Source organism: Tiliqua scincoides, chromosome 7 (genome assembly GCF_035046505.1).
Source record: "Tiliqua scincoides isolate rTilSci1 chromosome 7, rTilSci1.hap2, whole genome shotgun sequence".
NCBI classification, from domain to species: domain Eukaryota; kingdom Metazoa; phylum Chordata; class Lepidosauria; order Squamata; family Scincidae; genus Tiliqua; species Tiliqua scincoides.
The window spans coordinates 34,922,702-34,941,104 of record NC_089827.1 but is presented as its reverse complement, the minus strand read 5'-3'; the positions used below and the strand labels follow the sequence as shown (position 1 = coordinate 34,941,104).

At 45.8% G+C, this 18,403-nt stretch overlaps 1 long non-coding RNA gene across 1 annotated transcript; it reads left to right on the top strand.

Annotated features, from left to right (window-relative positions):
• The first annotated feature begins 316 nt into the window (after nucleotides 1-316).
• LOC136657472 (uncharacterized) lies at nucleotides 317-15,016 on the top strand. The gene is made up of 3 exons (XR_010794758.1): nucleotides 317-412; nucleotides 14,198-14,258; nucleotides 14,959-15,016. It is a non-coding gene; the product is annotated as an uncharacterized lncRNA (long non-coding RNA).
• Nucleotides 15,017-18,403: the final 3,387 nt, after the last annotated feature.

Below are 18,403 nucleotides of genomic sequence, written 5' to 3'. Positions count from 1 at the left end.
TTCAGAATCCTGGACCGTGGAACCTGTCAGTGGGCCAATCAGAGGGGGCTCCAGGAAGGCCCCCTGGCCTGGGTCTCAAGCTCAAACAGAACCTCAAATGTAAACACTTGTTAATATTTCTTTTGCAACTCAGATTTCAGACCACATTTGAAACTTTTTCATTTTCTGGGGCCTCAAAAGCAGAAAGTGGTTCCTGTCTGTGCAATGATGGTGCTTTCTAGAGGGAGAGTTATTCTTTATAGGGAAGGTGTAATGTGAGATTGGGTGGAGACTTAAAAGCATCCCGTGTAGCAGGATCAGAAAGCAGACTGGGACAAAGGCTACAGAGCTGCATCCGGAAAGCGAAGAGCAAACAGGCAGGGAAGAGATAAACAGAGCAGGACAGACTGAGGAAAAGTCAGGACAGAGCCAGGTAAATTACATCAAATGTCAGAGCACAGCTGCAATTAAAAATGTACAAAAATAGCCAACAACAGCAATTGTGTTGCCTGCAAAAATCAAGTGAATAAATAAATAAGTCAAGGGCCTGCTGACAGAATAGAAAGTGACCAATTAAGGCTGCAATCCTTAATGACACTTTCCTGAAAGTAAGCCCCATTGAACAAAATAGAACTTACTTCTGAGTAGACCTGGTTAGGATTGTGCCCAAAAGGGGTAATCCAGGAATGCCATGGTAATGAATGAACAAAGAAGGAGTAAAGGGCTAGTAATCTAGAAGCAAAAATCAACGAATGAAATGAAAATGGGAAAGAGGAAATGACTAATTAAAGAGCTGGCAGGTTGGAAAAACTATAATGGCGTCCTGCCAGTCAACATTGAGCAAGCTGGCATTACTTTTGCATCTTTAAGTTAAAAACTTCGCTACCAATAAAAACTGAAAAAAGACATGAGGACAACAAAGAAAACGTTGAAACGTTGTTTGGGATCAGCACCTGGATTAGAATGAACAGATTATGTCCACTCGGGGGGATGGGGGAGGAATACTGTGAAAACAAGTACTCATCAAATTTCACTGAAAGTGAAGTCTCAAGACAAAGTGTTTCCAGGAAAGCAACAGAGTTTCCATAGGACTCCTCCATAGCCAACTGGATACCCCCATTTTTAGGATTTTAAGCTTTGCTATTTTACTGGTTTGATGCTTTTAATTGACACACATCATTTTGAGTGCTTGGAACAAATAGGCAGCCAAGCAAGCTCCTTTTCTTTTCGCTACACCGAAGGTTATTTTTTACCTTCAAGAGTCAAATCCATTCAGAGCTGGATCAGAGAGGGCAAATCTGGTTATCCTGAGCATGCTCAGGCAGGTACTTCCAGCATGCGTGCACTCAGATAGGCAAACCTTTTTGGCAGGCAACCAGGATCCTACCACCATACGTCATGTAATTCCTGTGCTAGCGTTTGGCGTTCATGACACATACAAGATGGCATGGAGCCAGATCACAAGGAAGTTACCCACTTGATGGAAACTCATCTACCACAAATGGAGATTAATCCTTAAAGAGTAAACTGGACCTATTAACCCATTTCTGCCCAGCCTACAGGTGTACACATTTCATACCTGTCGCATATATGCAACGCTGGGCAGAAATGGCTTTTAATAAAGGTCCTGATCTTGCCAATTTTCAGCACTTTTAAGTCCTATTGCTTTCAAATGAAGAAGCCTAATTAAATAATGCTTAATTATCCCATTGAAATGAACAGAAAAAAACGCTTAATTCTTAAATGGTTAAATTGACTGTGCTATTTATTAACAAAGTGAGAACATTCAGCAACAGGTAAAAACTAAAGCTACAGCATTATGCACACTTATTTGGGAGTAAACTCCATTGAACACTGTAGGATTTAGAGTGCCAAGCCAACTAGCAAGGATAAAAAAAAAAAAGCTGACAGTCTTTGCATCTTAAACAGTGGCTTAATCTGTGGAAACCAGCAGCTGCATCATCACCAGTTGTTAATGTTTGCAGACCAAGCTGCCGGTAAAGGAAGAGCAGCAAGGGCCACTATAAAAGTTGGCAATGCAAGTATGATTTCCTTTTGAGTAAACGTGTATAAAAGCAGGCTTATGTACACTCATGTGGGAATAAGCCCCATTGTAAGCAATGAGAAATTGTAGAGCAACAGCCCAATCTATCCTTCCACCCCTTGCTGGTTCAGTTGTGCCAAAAACTGCCATGCTGAATATAGCGGGAGGGGGATTGGGAGGCTTTAGAAGCAAAAGGGAATAAAAATCCCCTTACACATCCATAAGACTTCCACTCTGCAATGGGTCTCTGCAGACCTCCACTAGCAATTTTGCTAGTGCAAGTTCCAGGAGTGATAGGGGAAGCTGCAAAATAGGGGGACAGGATCTGGCATGTGCCATCACCACCACATCCATCACCCCCTGCTGTCTCCCCACCCTATTCCTCTCCGTCTGTCCAGTGTCATCCCTCCCCACCTCCATTCCACCCACTTCTGCGATTATCTTACCATAATCAGTAGGCAGCTGGGAATCCACTAAAGTGCATGGGAAGGCTCTGGACTTCCTGATAATACTACAGCATTGCACCACTCAGCATGCCGCTGGAGCAAACTTTATGGTAGTCTTGCAGCAGTCACCACCAGCTGAATGCCCATTCTAATGGCAGTGAAGCCCAATTGGCCGGAGATCTCTTTGGGGGAAGTGGACTTTTGTCCCCTTCCCCTGAAAAAAGCCCCAGGCCCCGCAATGGGTCTACTCGAGTCTGCACCATTTTGCTGGCGCAGACTTGAAAAGTCCTGTGTTGGGCTTTGCAGCATAGGCTCTGGCGGAGGAGGCCTCCACCAGTCCCACCCCACTCCCAGGCCACTGCCCCAGAACACCCTGCCTGAAAAAGCCGCACTGCTACCCAGCCATGCTACTTACTGCTGGCAACTCGTCACGGGCATCCTCCTGGCACTGCTGCCCAGTGCCAGTGCTCCCTCCTCAACAGGTGCTACAAACGTGTTTTATGGCACATTTGTGATACCCAAAACCTGTGATATGCTTGTACCACCAGTGCTGGCAATATTAGGATGATAGGCAATGTTAGGAACCTTAGGCAATGTTAGGATTGCCAGTGCTGGCAATGTTTGGATGTTAGAAGGATAAGCCTCAGTGGAGCTCACTTATGGGTAAACATGGTTAGGGTCACATTGTTACATTTTCACTGCTTTCACAGATAAGGCAAAATTCAGATTACTTTGGATTTTTTTAAAAAAAGGATCAAAAGTGGATTGCATAAGAAACTCAGCTGGAGAGCAAGGGAGATTTTGTAACCCCTACTAAGATTCAAAACAGACATTTTTCAGCCTTAGAACACAGAAAATCCTTTTCTGCATGACCTGTTCCATTTTGTAATGTTGCATAAGTTGCCTAATGAGAGGGCTGTGAATTTTCCCCAGTGAGTTTCTGAGGAACCAAAATTAATGTATATGAAACTTACTAAATTTCTAACTCCGCTTTGTGTCATTGCTAGAGTTCCTGGTTCTTTTTTTCCTGGCAGAGCTCCTCTCTTTTCAAGAGCTTCTGAAAGAAGTACAAATCTAGTAAGGGAAACTTGTCCTGTTAGTGCAACTGCTTGACGGGAAATGCTTAACCAACGGGAATCTGTGCTTGCCAAACAGAGCCTGCAACACTTACGAAAAAAACTCATCCTGGCATGAATTAAATGAAATCAACATAAGATGTGAAAAGTTACTTGAAATCTTACAAAACTGAAGTAGCCTGCGGAAAAAGTTGGGCTTGGCACGCAAAACATCCCAGGTTCAACTCCCCCACTACATGACTCCTATCGCTGGTCAGCCTCTTCTGCTGGGCTAAACCAGAAATTCTGGCTTTAAAATCAGACTCAGGCCAGCCTAGTCAGGAGGTATTTCATCTGAATATCTGAAGCTTATCTCCATAGATACAGTGAATGGGGTGAAGGGAAAGATGGAGAACAGTAGTTGGCAGTTTTGGAGGCATGGGATACTCTCCCATTTTCTGGCAAGAGCAATCAGGTAATCTGATGGCTATCTGCAACCTGGCAACAGGTATTGCAATATTTTACTCTGGTAGCTCAACAATACATTGATTTGACAGAAGCTGGCCCCTGGCTCAGAGATTACTCTGGAATAGGGGTGCCCAAACCACTTGCGGCACTCAAGGACTCCCAATGCGGCCCTCAGGGAGCCCCCTGTCTCCAATGAGCCTCTGGAGACTTGCTGGAGCCCACACTGGCCTGACGCAACTGCTCTCAGCGTGAGGGCACTGTTTGACCACTCACATGAGCTGTGGGACGAAGTTTCCCTCCACTGCTTGCTGATTCACATCTGTGATGCAGCAGTGGCAGCAAAGGAAAGGCCAACCTTGCTTTGTACAAGGCCTTTTATAGGCCTTGAGCTATTGTAAAACTTCCATTCATTCATATGTTCATCTAATATATTCATTTATGTAAACTTATGTAATTTTATTCAAATTTTAAATGTAAATTAATTATTTTCTTCTCCAGCCCCCGACACAGTGTCAGAGAGATGATGTGGCCCTCCTGCCAAAAACTTTGGACACCCCTGCTCTGGAATGCAGGGCTGGCCCAATCATGAGGCATAGTGCAGCACCCTGCACCTAATGGCCACCTCTGTATCTGCCTCACAAAGGCCCAAATCCTAACCCACTTTCCAGCACTGGCATAGCTGTGCCAATGGGACGTGTGCTGCATTCTGCAGTTGGGTGGCATTCATGCAGGCCTTCTCAAACTAAGGAAATGTTTATTTCCTTACTTAGGAGCTGCATTGCCCTTATGTTGGTACTGGAAAGTGGGTTAGGATTGTGCCTTTAGTCAGTCTCTCTCTCTCTCTCTGCCACTCTAAAGTTTGAAACAGAGCTGCAAAGTGTTGAGGAACAAGAAAACTAGAAGCTCAACCCTACTTCTGCTTCTCCCACTTCCTTGTTCTGCCCCACCCTGCTATGCTTTTTCACAGTAGCGTAGCAGAGCCAGGAGGAAGCAGGTAAGCTGTATATGGTAGGTAGGAAGATAGCAGAGGTAGCAGCAGTGATAATCCTAACTGTCAAGGAGGTAAGCACCATCTTCACCATTATCTCCTCCCAACCTCCTTGCTTGCAGAGGAGAAGAGACAGGCTACCACTGCTGTCACTCTCCTCCTTACTTGCAGATTGTATACTGCATTTGCAAATAAAGCAAATATCAGAAAAAATGCCACAAGCCTCCAGTAATCTTTCTGCCAAAGGAAGCCAAACATATAGTGCTGCCCCATGTTCACTTGATGGTTGGCATTATGGTACACATTTTGGACCCCACCCATCTATAGTTAAGTCCTGTTGATATCAGGGGGAAAGAGGGAAACCTTGAAGTCAACAGGAGAGGTTTAAGCCTCACCGTCTTGCTGAAATCAATGGAACTTCTTAATATGTAGCTTTTGGTCATGCCCACTGTTTTTGTAAATGAGGATTAACAGGCTAGTTGCACTGCCGTTTCTCCTTTTTAATAAGGTGACAATGGCATCTGTTCTCTAAAGACATAACATTTTGGAGTAAGAGGAGAGGCAGTGATGGGGAAATAAATCAGCTCTGACTTTCAGCCTGTCATGCAGAACCAAAGTGTTGACCCTAGGGATTTGAGATAGTTAAGAATCTAACTATGAGCCAGCCTTTCTTGGATTGTAGTCAACTCATGATCAACTGTTGTAGCCTAAAAACAGTCACTAAGGGGTTGGCAAAAGATCTACAGGGGCTGCAATTGAAGCACTAAGTGAGTCACTCCAAAGGCAGAACCACGATGAAGAGTACAGGCCCCAGGCTCTAAGGCTGCAATCCTATGCACAGTTTCCTGGCAGTAAGTCCCGTTGACTACAGTGGAACTTATTTCCAAACAAACATGCACAGGACTGTGCTGCAAGGCAGGCAAATCAAGAGGCATTTCATGCATCAGGTTTCAAGTGGCTCTCACTTCATTCAGGTCTGCAAGGTGAACATAACACTTACACTGGCCAGAATGATCATTTTCATTACAAATGCCTTTCCAATTTCCTCTTCTTCGTAATCAAGGGTCAGACATTAACATACAGAGGATGCAAACCTATGCATGTCTACTCAGAAGTAAGTCCATTGCATTCAATGGTTCTTACTCCCAGGAAAATGTGTATAGGATTGCAGCCTGAGAAAAGGAGTCAAAGGCATACATGTAGCAAAAGGATCCAGCAACTACTCAACTCAACTGACCTCTTGTGCAGTGGTAGACCTCCCCAGCCCTGCACCCGGGGAAAACATCCAGGATGGCATCCCCCCATGCAAAAATCTGCCCCCCCCTTACTCACTTGAAGCTCACGGAGCCTCATGTGACCTGGGCCCGCATCGGAGATGCTTCTCTGAGGTTTCCCAATGCTATAAACTGTGCTTCTGGAAAACTGGAAGCACAGTTTCCGATCCTGTTGGGAGCTTCAGAGAGGCTTCCGCGGGGTCCTAGAAGCTCTCACCTGGGGCATTTGCTGTCTGGGGTAACTGCTCTCATACCAGCCATGTCTTTGGAGGCAGAAAGGGTTTCTTTTCAACCTTGTGTAATGCCAGTCACTTCACAATTTTATCTCAATGTTTCTCATAAGAGTGTCCAGTGATGAGTGACATGTGGGAAAATGGTCTCATATTGTGTGTTGCCATACAGCTTAAGTAGCTCAACAATACATGGCTTTCATGACAGTTGGCCACTGGCACGCTAGAATAATATTTTTTATTACAACAGGGGAATGATGGGTGGACTTATCCATAAGTCCCTCCCCTTTCCTCCTCATAATTAATGCACTGGGTTCTTCAGCTATAGACTTTGACTTGCCCTGACTTGCTTTTGTGCTCCATTCATGGACTCACTCCATTCATGGTTGCTGAGCCTGACTTATTCGTGACTTTGCCTTGTTCTTGCACTCTCTCTTGCTTGGCCTTCAGCCTGTCATCAAGCGCAACAGCAGCCCAAGAACTGGTTCATTACAAGTTCCTTCAACTCTTGCCCTTGTGCTCCTACAGGCACATGTTAGGCACTTAACATTCCTGTGATCAGCGGTACAGAAACGCTGCTATAAATAATGTCTGAGAAATTTGACCTTGGCTGTTGTGTGGCTTTGGCTCACACAATACCCTTTGGAAACTGTTGTAGGGCATAGCACAATCATGTGCTCAGAGTACTTTACATGATACCACCATGCAAAAGGATGGCTCCATCCTACCTTACAGGTTCAGTAAAATGGCCTCTTTTTTATGTCATATGCTTTTATGAAGCAAAATGTTTCAAAGTAAGAATGTCATACATATTCCACCAACCACTGCTTTTTCAAGGCTAGGTATTCAGGGGTGAAGAGGACTTGACAGGAGAGAAGGGATGGGAGAGAAGGTGGTGTAACCCTTTCCCCACCAGCCTGAAACCATCTCCCCTCCAACAACTTTAACCCTGCAGCATTGCAGGCTTGTGTCTGCAGGGTACAGTCAGGATTTCTGCCCCCTCCTCTAACTGCTATAATGCACTGACCTCCTGGAAACTCTGTATAGTACGGAGAGAATCTCCAGCTTGCAACCTGGCAACTCAGCTTGTACAGAGGCACTTCGGACAGTGAAAGGCAAGATTCTACCACTCATTTTGCTTGTGTTTCTCTATATGTAATCTTTCCTTCCTTCCTATTCAGATCACTGTTGGCAACCTTCAGTCTCAAAAGACTATGGTATCGCACTCTGAATGGTGGTTCTGGAACAGCATCTAGTGTGGCTGAAAAGGCTGATTCGGGAGTGACAATCCCTTCCACACCGGGAGCAAGTGCAGTCTGTCCCTGGTCTGTCTCCCTGGCTATGGGCCTTCCTTCTTTGCCTCTTTGCCTCACTGTTGGCCAAGTGTCTCTTCAAACTGGGAAAGGCCATGCTGCACAGCCTGCCTCCAAGCGGGCCGCTCAGAGGCCAGGGTTTCCCACCTGTTGAGGTCCACTCCTAAGGCCTTCAGATCCCTCTTGCAGATGTCCTTGTATTGCAGCTGTGGTCTACCTGTAGGGCGCTTTCCTTGCACGAGTTCACCACAGAGGAGATCCTTTGGGATCCGGCCATCATCCATTCTCACAACATGACCGAGCCAACGCAGGCGTCTCTGTTTCAGCAGTGCATACATGCTAGGGATTCCAGCTCGTTCCAGGACTGTGTTGTTTGGAACTTTGTCCTGCCAGGTGATGCAGAGAATGCGTTGGAGGCAGCGCATGTGGAAAGCGTTCCTGTTGTGAGCAAAGAGTCCATGACTCACTGCAGTACAGAAGTGTACTCATGATGCAAGCTCTGTAGACCTGGATCTTGGTATGTTCCGTCAGCTTCTTGTTGGACCAGACTCTCTTTGTGAGTCTGGAAAATGTGGTAGCTGTTTTAGTGATGCGCTTGTTTAGCTCGGTATCAAGAGAAAGGGTGTCGGAGATCGTTGAGCCAAGGTACACAAAGTCATGGGCAACCTCCAGTTCATGCGCAGAGATTGTAATGCAGGAAGGTGAGTCCACATCCTGAACCATGACCTGTGTTTTCTTCAGGCTGATTGTCAGTCCAAAATCTTGGCAGGCCTTGCTAAAACGATCCATGAGCTGCTGAAGATCTTTGGCAGAGTGGGTAGTGATAGCTGCATCGTCGGCAAAGAGGAAGTCATGCAGACATTTCAGCTGGACTTTGGACTTTGCTCTCAGTCTGGAGAGGTTGAAGAGCTTTCCATCTAATCTGGTCCGGAGATAGATGCCTTCTGTTGCAGTTCCAAAGGCCTGCTTCAGCGGACAGCGAAGAAAATCCCAAACAAGGTTGGCGCAAGAACACAGCCCTGCTTCACTCCGCTTCAGATGTCTAAGGGGTCTGATGTGGAGCCATCGAAGACAACAGTGCCCTTCATGTCCTTGTGGAAAGATCTGATGATGCTGAGGAGACTGGGTGGACATCCGGTCTTGGGGAGAACAAAAAGAGCAGGCCCCTTTGCCACATATTCACATTAGGCCTATATTACTCTTAAAGCAAGGCATTATGGGAGGGGTGTGTGGATCATATGGAGCCCATGCTTTGTTTGCACAAGGTCCCAAGTTCAATCCCTAAAGGATCTCTGGGAGGTTTGGGAAAAATCTCTACCTGAGTTTCTGAAGAGCAATTTCAGGTCAGAAGAGACAGCACTGAGCTAGCTGGAGCCAGTGCTCTCCTTCATACTCACTCTTTCACAGTGTACCCACAAACAAGTTACTTTCTCTAAACCTTGAGGACATCTCTTCCAAAAACAGTTCTCCACCTATCAAGATACCACCTCCTAATCATTTGCTCCCATGGATGAGCCATCAGCCACCCATCCTGAACTATTAACCAACAATCTGTCTAACAAAGTCCTCCAGCAGCCATAAAAATCATAGCTGCAGGATATCCCGAATGAGTCCTTCTCTGCACATTTCCCATGAAGAAACATCTACTAGCCATTAAGAATTTTTATGTGTTTTCTTTTGACTGATTCACTCATATTTTGCTTCAGCTAATGATATTTATAGTCTGCCTATTGTATTAACTTTAAATATTCCAAAAAGGATCTTTTTAGCATATCCTCTGAAGAACAAAGAGACACTAAGGCTCAGAATATATATTGATAAATTATTTTAAGAACCTACAGAGTGCGGCTTGATAGGACCAGCATCCTGTCACGCATTCTTTGACACACCATAACCAGCCCAAATACCTGCAAGAAGCCACAGCATGCCACTTGATGGCAAGAATGTTCTGTACTTTTGGCCCAAATCCTAACCAGTTTTCCAGCCCTGACATAGCTGTGCCAACGGGGCATGTGCTGCATCCTGCAGTTGGGTGGCAGTCATGGAGGCCTCAAGATAATTGTTTTCTTACAACGGAGCTGCATTGCCCTTACCTCACTGCTAGAAAGTTGGTTAGGATTATGCCTTTCTCTCCTGAGCAACTGATATCACAGGTATACTTCCTCTTAGTTAGGAAACAGTAATAGTTTCAGATGTTAGTTAGGAAACTACAATAATAGTTTCCTAACTATGTCTCTATCAAAAGTAATAGTTTTCTAACCTGTCTCTGTCAAATCCCCTTTTAATGCCAGTTAAGCTAGTAGCCATTGTCAAATCTTGTGGCAGTGAGTTCCAAATGAAAAAATGTTCCTAGTCACATTACATGTCTTCTCTGTTGTGGTTTGCCACTTGTTCTTTAATGATTTTTGCAGTCTTCTTTTCGGACTCATGACTTGTTATACCCTTAGGTCTCATTTAGTCTTCTTTCTGTTGAGTTTATCAGAAAAACAACTGCTGTGGGGAGATGGGCAGAAAGGGGCACGAGACAAATTTAGGCTAAAAGTCATATTGATTTGTCATTGTGGACATTTATCCAAGAACAGCTGGTGAGCTGCAATGAGCAACAAGCTATCAGCCACTACTGACCTGGCCCAGTTTTGCAACATTAAAAACATCCCATTGAGTTACTACTGGAACTTTGAACCTTTTCTCTTCCCTCCACTATGTCCCTTATTGTTGCCATACAAATAATCTGCAATGCAGACATTTCGCATCAATACAAAGCAGAAATTAAGATTTTACAGAAGGTCAAAATGAGATGATAGGATTCTTTAGTGGTTGGAAGGTCTGCAAGGACCTTCTCTTTGGGCTACAAGGAGAAGATGCCACTTTTAAATGCTCCTTTGAGTTAAAACACATACAAAAAACCTCCCGGCAAGTAGAAAGCTAGCACTTCAGGAAAAATGTTCTGCCCTAACTTATTCCTTGTTACCACTAGTTTTCTACATGAAGGGAATTCCTTGTGCAAGGGAGCAGTCAAGAATGGTAGCTCCCACCTGTCGCCTGAAAGTCACAGCCACTACCCAGATATTCTGCTGCACGTCCAAACTGGGTCTGAGTCAGCTTCATGCCTTTTTCATAATATTCTCAAGGGTCCATTCTCCACTTCATGCACACATACAACTAACATACATTCAAAATAAGTAGATTCAGATTTGGCTAACATGAGGGCAATATTTGTTGGTATTGAAGTGACATTTTAATTAGCTCATAGGAAAGAACTTCTTTCAATTTATTCCTGACTGAAAGGTGCTGTGGAAGAGCAGCAGTTTAAAAAATTGGAGCAGGTAGGGGAGTGTCTTTACCTCTGGATTACCTTTGGCACACTGCACTCTGGCTCAGTTATTGCAAAATACAGCCCCACTTTTCAACACCAGGGGGAAGGTATCTGTGCTTTTTAACTGGCTTTCTGGACAGCCTTCCATCTAGTTGTCCGTGAGGCCCACAAAGTGTCATGCACCTTCTTTGCAGTTTGCAGTTGTATCCGGAGTATGCTTAGAAAAACGTCCCTCGAAAGTCACCCTGTTCTCCAGTTATTCTCCTCATGTTCAGTGAATACAGGTAGGAGGAGTGGGGCTGCATCTGTTGGCCAAGCTCCCCATGTCAATGAGCCTTTAGGGCACACTGTGGCAAAAATCCCAGTTTCCCTTCTATTTTGCACCTTCCTTTTAACCAGGAGGCTCCTGTGAGGAATGGGCATCTTCAAGGGCTCATTCAAATACTGCCACCATGCTTTCCCTATTGTTGCTTGCCTTTCCTCTTCTTCTGGCGCAATCCTAACCCACTTTCCAGCACCAATGTAAGGGCAATGCAGCTCCAAGGTAAGGAAACAATCATTCCCTTACCTTGAGGAGGCCTTTGTGAGTGCCCCCCAAACTTCAGAATGCAGCACATGTCCCACTGGCACAGCTATGCCAGTGCTGGAAAGTGGGTTAGGATTTGGGCCTTCCTTAACTGACCAGTAACAAGGCACCTGGCTTTGAGTCAACTATTGGAACATGAAGCCCATGAGTCAGAGGAAATCAAGGGTCCAAGTGACCCCAAATAACCAACCTCAGAGGTCTAGGCATTATAACAGCTCTGCTGATTATACACCAGCACACAATGATCCGATGGAACAAGGGTTGCTAGCAGCTTTATTTACCTATTACAAATATATTCCACTCTTCCTTCAAGCTGCTCAGGGCAGCATATATTATTTTTCCTCCCCTTCCCATTTTATCCTCACAACAACCCTATGAGGTAGGTTAGGCTGAGAGTGACTGGTCCAAAGGCACCAAGCGAGCCATAAGGCACGTTTGCAGGGCTTGGCGCTGGCTCGCAAGCTCGTGCTGGGCTAGTGCCAGTGGAAAGCTGGTGCTCCAGTGCTTGTCTGAACTGCTGAGTGGCAGAGATAGGTGGGGGTGTGGGGGGAGGCAAGGAGGAGGTGTTCCAGGGTGGGGGGAGGGCAGGGAGGAGAGGTGCCGGGGGAGGAAGCGGTGCTGGAGGAGGGTGGGACTGGTGGAACTCAGCTCTACCGGATCCTGAGCTCCATGTCAGGCCATGTGGCCCAACACAGAACACCAAAGCTGCCACAGAATTGAATAGCCCCATTGTGGGGCTACTTTCCTTCCCCCAAGGAGCCGCCAGTACCTGTCCAGTTGTGCTAAGGATGCTGCGGAAGCCATTTTCAGCGCCACAGCAGCCCTGTGCTCCAGGCAGCTCAGGATTGGGCTGTCGGTATCCCCAAACCTACACCAACACTCTGATCAGTATACCCCACCTCTTCCTTTTTCTTGCTTGGTGTGGTTTTTATTAACAGTATTTATACATCGCTTTTCAACAAAAAGTTCACAAAATGGCTTACAGAAAAAAAAAATTTAAAAATTAAAGACTCCCTGTCCCAAAAGGGCTCACAATCTAAAAAAGATGCAAAAGAACACCAGCAGACAGCCACTAGAAAAGACACTGGTGGGGTAATGAGGGCCAGTTACTCTCCCCCTGCTAAATAAAAAAGGAGCACCCACTTGAAAAAGTGCCTCTTACCCAGTTAGCAGGGGTTGGGGCAGCAGAGGAGGTCTCCAGGCCACACCAAATGGCTAGGACCATTTGGGTAGAGGTGGCGGGTGACCTTTGACCAAAGAAATCTCTTTAGTATATTAAGGGGGAAGGTCCAGGGATGATCCAGAATCACTTCTGAGGCAAATGAAAGGTTGGGAAATCATTGTCCCCAATAGCTAGGATTGTCACTTTTCTCCAGACAAGGCTTTGTGCTCTTAACACCATCCTCCTTTCTCTTCTATGCTTCAAATCTTCCTGCTTCTTTATTGCAAATTAAAGGCCATAATTGCCAGGCCATAATTTCCTTACACCAAAGAAGCTGCAGGTGTAGGCTCCCATACAGCCATTGTGATGCAGCAGGAAGGCTGTCATCATTGCCCTGCATGCATCACAAAGCAGCTGCCAAAGGCGGGGCCTCCTGAGGACCCTTTGGTGCAAAGGAAAGCAGGGGGAGAGAGACTGGAGTCTGGAGGTAAGCTGGTTGCTGACTGAGGGCCCAATCCTATCCAATTTTCCAGCACCCTGTAGCCATACCTTAAGGGGACCTCTGTGACTGCTGCCCCATGACAAGATGCAGAGCATGCCCCATTGGCACAGCAGCACCAGCACTGAAAAATTGGATAGGATTGGGCCCTGAGGCTGCAATCCTATCTGGGAGTAAGCTCCATTGACTATAGTGGGACTTACTTCTGAGTAGACATGCATAGAATTGGGCTCTGAGAAACTTTACTACTATGGTAAAAGAGTCTGCAGCTCAGTTGCTCTGGGCTTCAGTGTATTATTGTTTTTTGTTGAAAAGTGGTGCATAAATAACAAAGTACTAAGAGGCGCTCACTGGGTTTTAAATAACTGGAGGCCAGCCTGAGACTAAAGGCCAGGATTAGACATTATCTGAGTCAATGCAGGACCCAACCCTGTATTTCCCATGTTAAGGAAGATGGGAGTGGGGGTGGGGGCATACTTAATCCTTTATGTGCTCCTTCTTGTCATTTCCCTTCCAACCAGAACAGAGTCCAACTGGGGAAGAAATTAACCAGTGCCAGGGAGGAACACATGTAGTGGGGGCATTGGCAGGCAGATGAAGGGTTAATTCCCCCCCCATTCCTTCCATCAGGTGCCCACAGCCCTGGTAACAGTCATTCAAGGGACATGCAGATTTACAAGCTCCCCTTCTCCCCACACTTCATGCCTACCTCCCAGAAACACTTTACTTTCAAATCCCTTCCAAGACCACATTTCTTTCTTAGTGCCCAGTCTTGCTCCCAAGCCCTGAGGACTTCTGGAGTAGGTTCTGATGTTCTGTTCCCCCTTTTCTCTACAGCAGTGCCACAGCAGTGACTTCCAAGCCTGTGCCTGGACCAGTTCCTGACTTCCCCACCTTGGTAATACCTGCTACATACTATCCTGCTATATAGTGAGACAGATCATTAGTCTCTTTTCCCCTCAATGGTCTACTACTGTGACAACAAGCAGCTCCTGAGGGTGTCAGGCAGGAATTCTTCCCAGCTCCACGATTCCTTTTTAAGTGGGGATGTCAGGGGCTGAATGTGGGGCAAGCAACTGGCCCTCGCTTGCAGCTGATAGGTGCTGGGGCTCAGCATCCAGGGATGGGTGTCCACAATCATCTTCCCATGTTTGCAAAACTCTTGGATAATACATGAGATACGTATTTGGCTACTGGTGCAAGTCAAAATACTGAAATAAGGGGATTCCTGGTCTGGGATTACACAGCAATTATTGTGCCCCTATGCCTAATTTTAGACCATGATCCAGTCTTGCCTCATTTGGGCCAGCTGTTAGTAAAATAGGTTGGCTGAGCTGCAGAAATGGAACCTAGCATCACTGGAAGTGACACAGGTACTGTGGTCTGCCCTTTTACCCTTCCCCCAAATTCCCCTTTGATGACTCAGTGTAGAAGCTTTGCTTTTGTTCAAGCTCTGACTGATTGCCATCATTATTACTAGGGCAGAATTTCCCCTCTGAGTCAGATTGCCCCCCAAGACTTTTGCCTTCCTAGCAGTGTTCAACCTGACTTGCTTGATGTTCTCATGCACCCTATTGATTGTGACTCTTTGCTTGTAGCACACCACAGAGCTGGATTAACCAGGATGCTAAGGCCTCTGCAGAGAACGCAGTAGTGTAAGTAACATGGTGCCTTGCCAATGCTGTTGTCCTTGTTGGCCATGCCACTTTTAAAGAAACATATGGATAGGAACAATAAACATACCTCTGAACATGTACAGAGTGCATTTGCCTCTCCACTGAAACTCTGTAGCTTGACTCCCCACACTTAGAATTCAGGACCCTTGGTCCAGAGCAAATGACAGAGTGTTCTGGCTCTCATAAAAACCTGGCACACTTTTTGCATTTAAATGTTATCTCTTGATGGCATTCTAAGAACAATACACTAAGTCCCCAAGATATGTGCTAGTCCCATTCCAGAGGTTTGTCCAGAAGTCAGAACATATATATGTTGAAATAACCAGCTGTTGTTGATGCAGCACTATTGTACCTATGCAAAAGTACCACAATGGATGGATTATGCCTATGCAAAAACATCAACACAAACATCCGTCACTCAGATGTCCGTAGGGATATATTAAAAAGGACCTTCACAGCTTATGGTAGTAGTCATGGGCTGCTTGCTCATGCCAGTATTCTATTCCTGATCATAGCCTTATACTGAGTCATATCATTGGTCCATTGGTCCACTTAACTCAGTATTTTCTCCTTCAATTGGTTTCAGTTCTCTACTTAGGCCAGGGTCTCTAAACTTTTCGGCCAGAGGGCTGCATCAAATATCTGGCACAGTGTCGAGGGCTGGAAAAAAAAGTTAAATATAAAATTTAAATACATTAGAGATGGAACTTCAATGAATGAATGAATGAATGAATGAATGAATGAATGGGCTCAAATGTCCAGGATTCCTCCAAGCACCAATACAGCCCAAGAAATAAAGCACACACTTAAAGGGACCCCCATTCCCTCACGCCACAAGCACAACTCTGGTTAATGTTTGGTCAACTGGGCCAGAGGCTCTTGGGATCAGAAGCTGGCTGTGGGCCAGATAGAGGCTCTCTGCAGGTCACATCTGGCCCTTGGGCCAGAGTCTGGACACCCCTGATGTAGGCCTTAGGCAGAGGTTCATTTCCCAGCTCTAATTTCCACTATCCTCACTCATGTCCACTGGGGTCCCTTCAGTGGTTCAACTGTAGAGTTTTCTAGTGTGAACTTATGACCACTATGGTCCATGCAATGCAGTATTTGAGATATTCCCTGCAGCTCAGAATAAAAAAGGCTAATGTTAGGATCCCATTTGAAAGAACATTTAGGGTGCAATCCTAACCAACTTTCCAGCACTGAGGTAAGGTCAATGAAACTCTGAGGCTGCAAACAAACATTGCCTTATCTTATAAACAAGATAAGGGAACGAACATTGCCTTATCTTGAGGAGGCCTCTGTGACTGTCCCCAAACTGCAGGATGCAGCACAAGTCCCTTTGGCACAGCTATGCCAGTGCTGGAAAGTTGATTAGGATTGCATTCTTCAAGTGATGATAGAACAGAACATTATCTGAATTGCAGAGGGTCATAGAGATTGTAGCAGGATGGACTACGCTCTGAGTGGTAAGGAAACCTGCACTGGAGTATGTGCACAGTACACACTTCTCTGCCCAACTTCACATGTGAGAAAATACAACAAAAGAAGGCAAAATACTAGCTAGAGAAGGGATTGTAGGTCAGTTGAACACATGTCTAGCATATGGAAAGTCCCTGGTTCTGCTCTGGGCATCTTCAGTTAATAAAGTAATGAAAGGTAGAAGCAGCTGGGGAACCTTTTCCTATCCAAGAAAGCTGCTGCATGGTCCAGAAGGACCAATGGACCAACTCATCACTGACACATGAAGGTAGCTTCCACTTGTTCAACCCTTTCTCATATTTCTGTCCTGAGACGCCTGTTGATTTCTGCTCATTACAAAGTTGTCAGAGACCTGCTTTTCTTACAAAAGGCCTAGATGTGTGAAGGGGCAGCATTAATTGTGGACAGGCACTTTGTACATTCTCAGATACAGCTGTATTCTTTTTATAAATGCTCCACACTTATAAAAGTGAGTGCAGGCATCAAGAACAGCTTTCAGGGCTAAGCCTTGTTGGCTCCTTGCTCTCTGCTTTTGCCCACATCTCCTTCCAATTCTACAAGTGTTTACAATGCTCAGAAGTCCTGCTGAATTGAATGGAGCTGACATATTACTAATAACTAGAGGTGTTTGAAAATGGTGTTACTTACCTTACTCAGAAGTAAGCCCACTGTGTTCAGTAAGACTTAGGCTGCAATCCTCTTACCAGAAACAAATACCTCTACTAACACATTCCAGAGGGATACCATGTTGTTATGTATTATACATAACCCGCTCTTCCTCCAAAGGAGCTCATCCTCCCAGCTGTTTTAACCTCACAATAACCCTGTGAGGTAGTATAGGCTAAGAGCCCAAGTCACCCCAGGAGGCCCACCACAGATTAGGATTTGTGAACCCACATTTCCGCAGTTCAACACCCAGTATTCCAAGCACTCCACCCTGCTGTCTCAATATTAGCCTGTTGCAGCCCAAACCAGGAAGACTTCTGTGTGGGACCTTGGAGGCTGACAGATGTACTAGTGTGGCATGATCCACAAAAGCTGATGCCACAATAAAGCTGTTCATCTTGAAGGACCTACAGCCATTCCACCCTAGGCTACCTTAGCCCCACTCTTATCTAGGGGGACAAAACCCCTTGAATGGATGACAAAGGCCACCTGACTGGTCTTTATTCCTTCTAAGAGCCAATCCTAGACATGCCTACTCAGAGTATGTCCCATTAGAGTCAATGGGGCTTACTCCCAGGAAAGGGGAGCCACCTGACTGGTCTTTGTTCCTTGTAAGAGCCCAATCCTAGGCATGCCTACTCAGAGTATGTCCCATTAGAGTCAATGGGGCTTACTCCCAGGAAAGGGAAGCCACCTGACTGGTCTTTGTACCTTGTAAGAGCCCAATCCTAGGCACACTTACTCAGAGTATGCCCCATTAGAGTCAATGGGGCTTACTTCCAGGAAAGGGGAGCCACCTGACTGGTCTTTGTTCCTTCTAAAAGCCAATCCTAGACATGCCTACTCAGAGTATGTCCCATTAGAGTCAATGGGGCTTACTCCCAGGAAAGGGGAGCCACCTGACTGGTCTTTGTTCCTTGTAAGAGCCCAATCCTAGGCATGCCTACTCAGAGTATGTCCCATTAGAGTCAATGGGGCTTACTCCCAGGAAAGGGAAGCCACCTGACTGGTCTTTGTTCCTTGTAAGAGCCCAATCCTAGGCACACTTACTCAGAGTATGCCCCATTAGAGTCAATGGGGCTTACTCCCAGGAAAGGGGAGCCACCTGACCGGTCTTTGTTCCTTGTAAGAGCCCAATCCTAGGCATGCCTACTCAGAGTATGTCCCATCAGAGCCAACGGGGCTTACTCCCAGGAAAGTGTGGCTAGGATTGGGCCGTCGG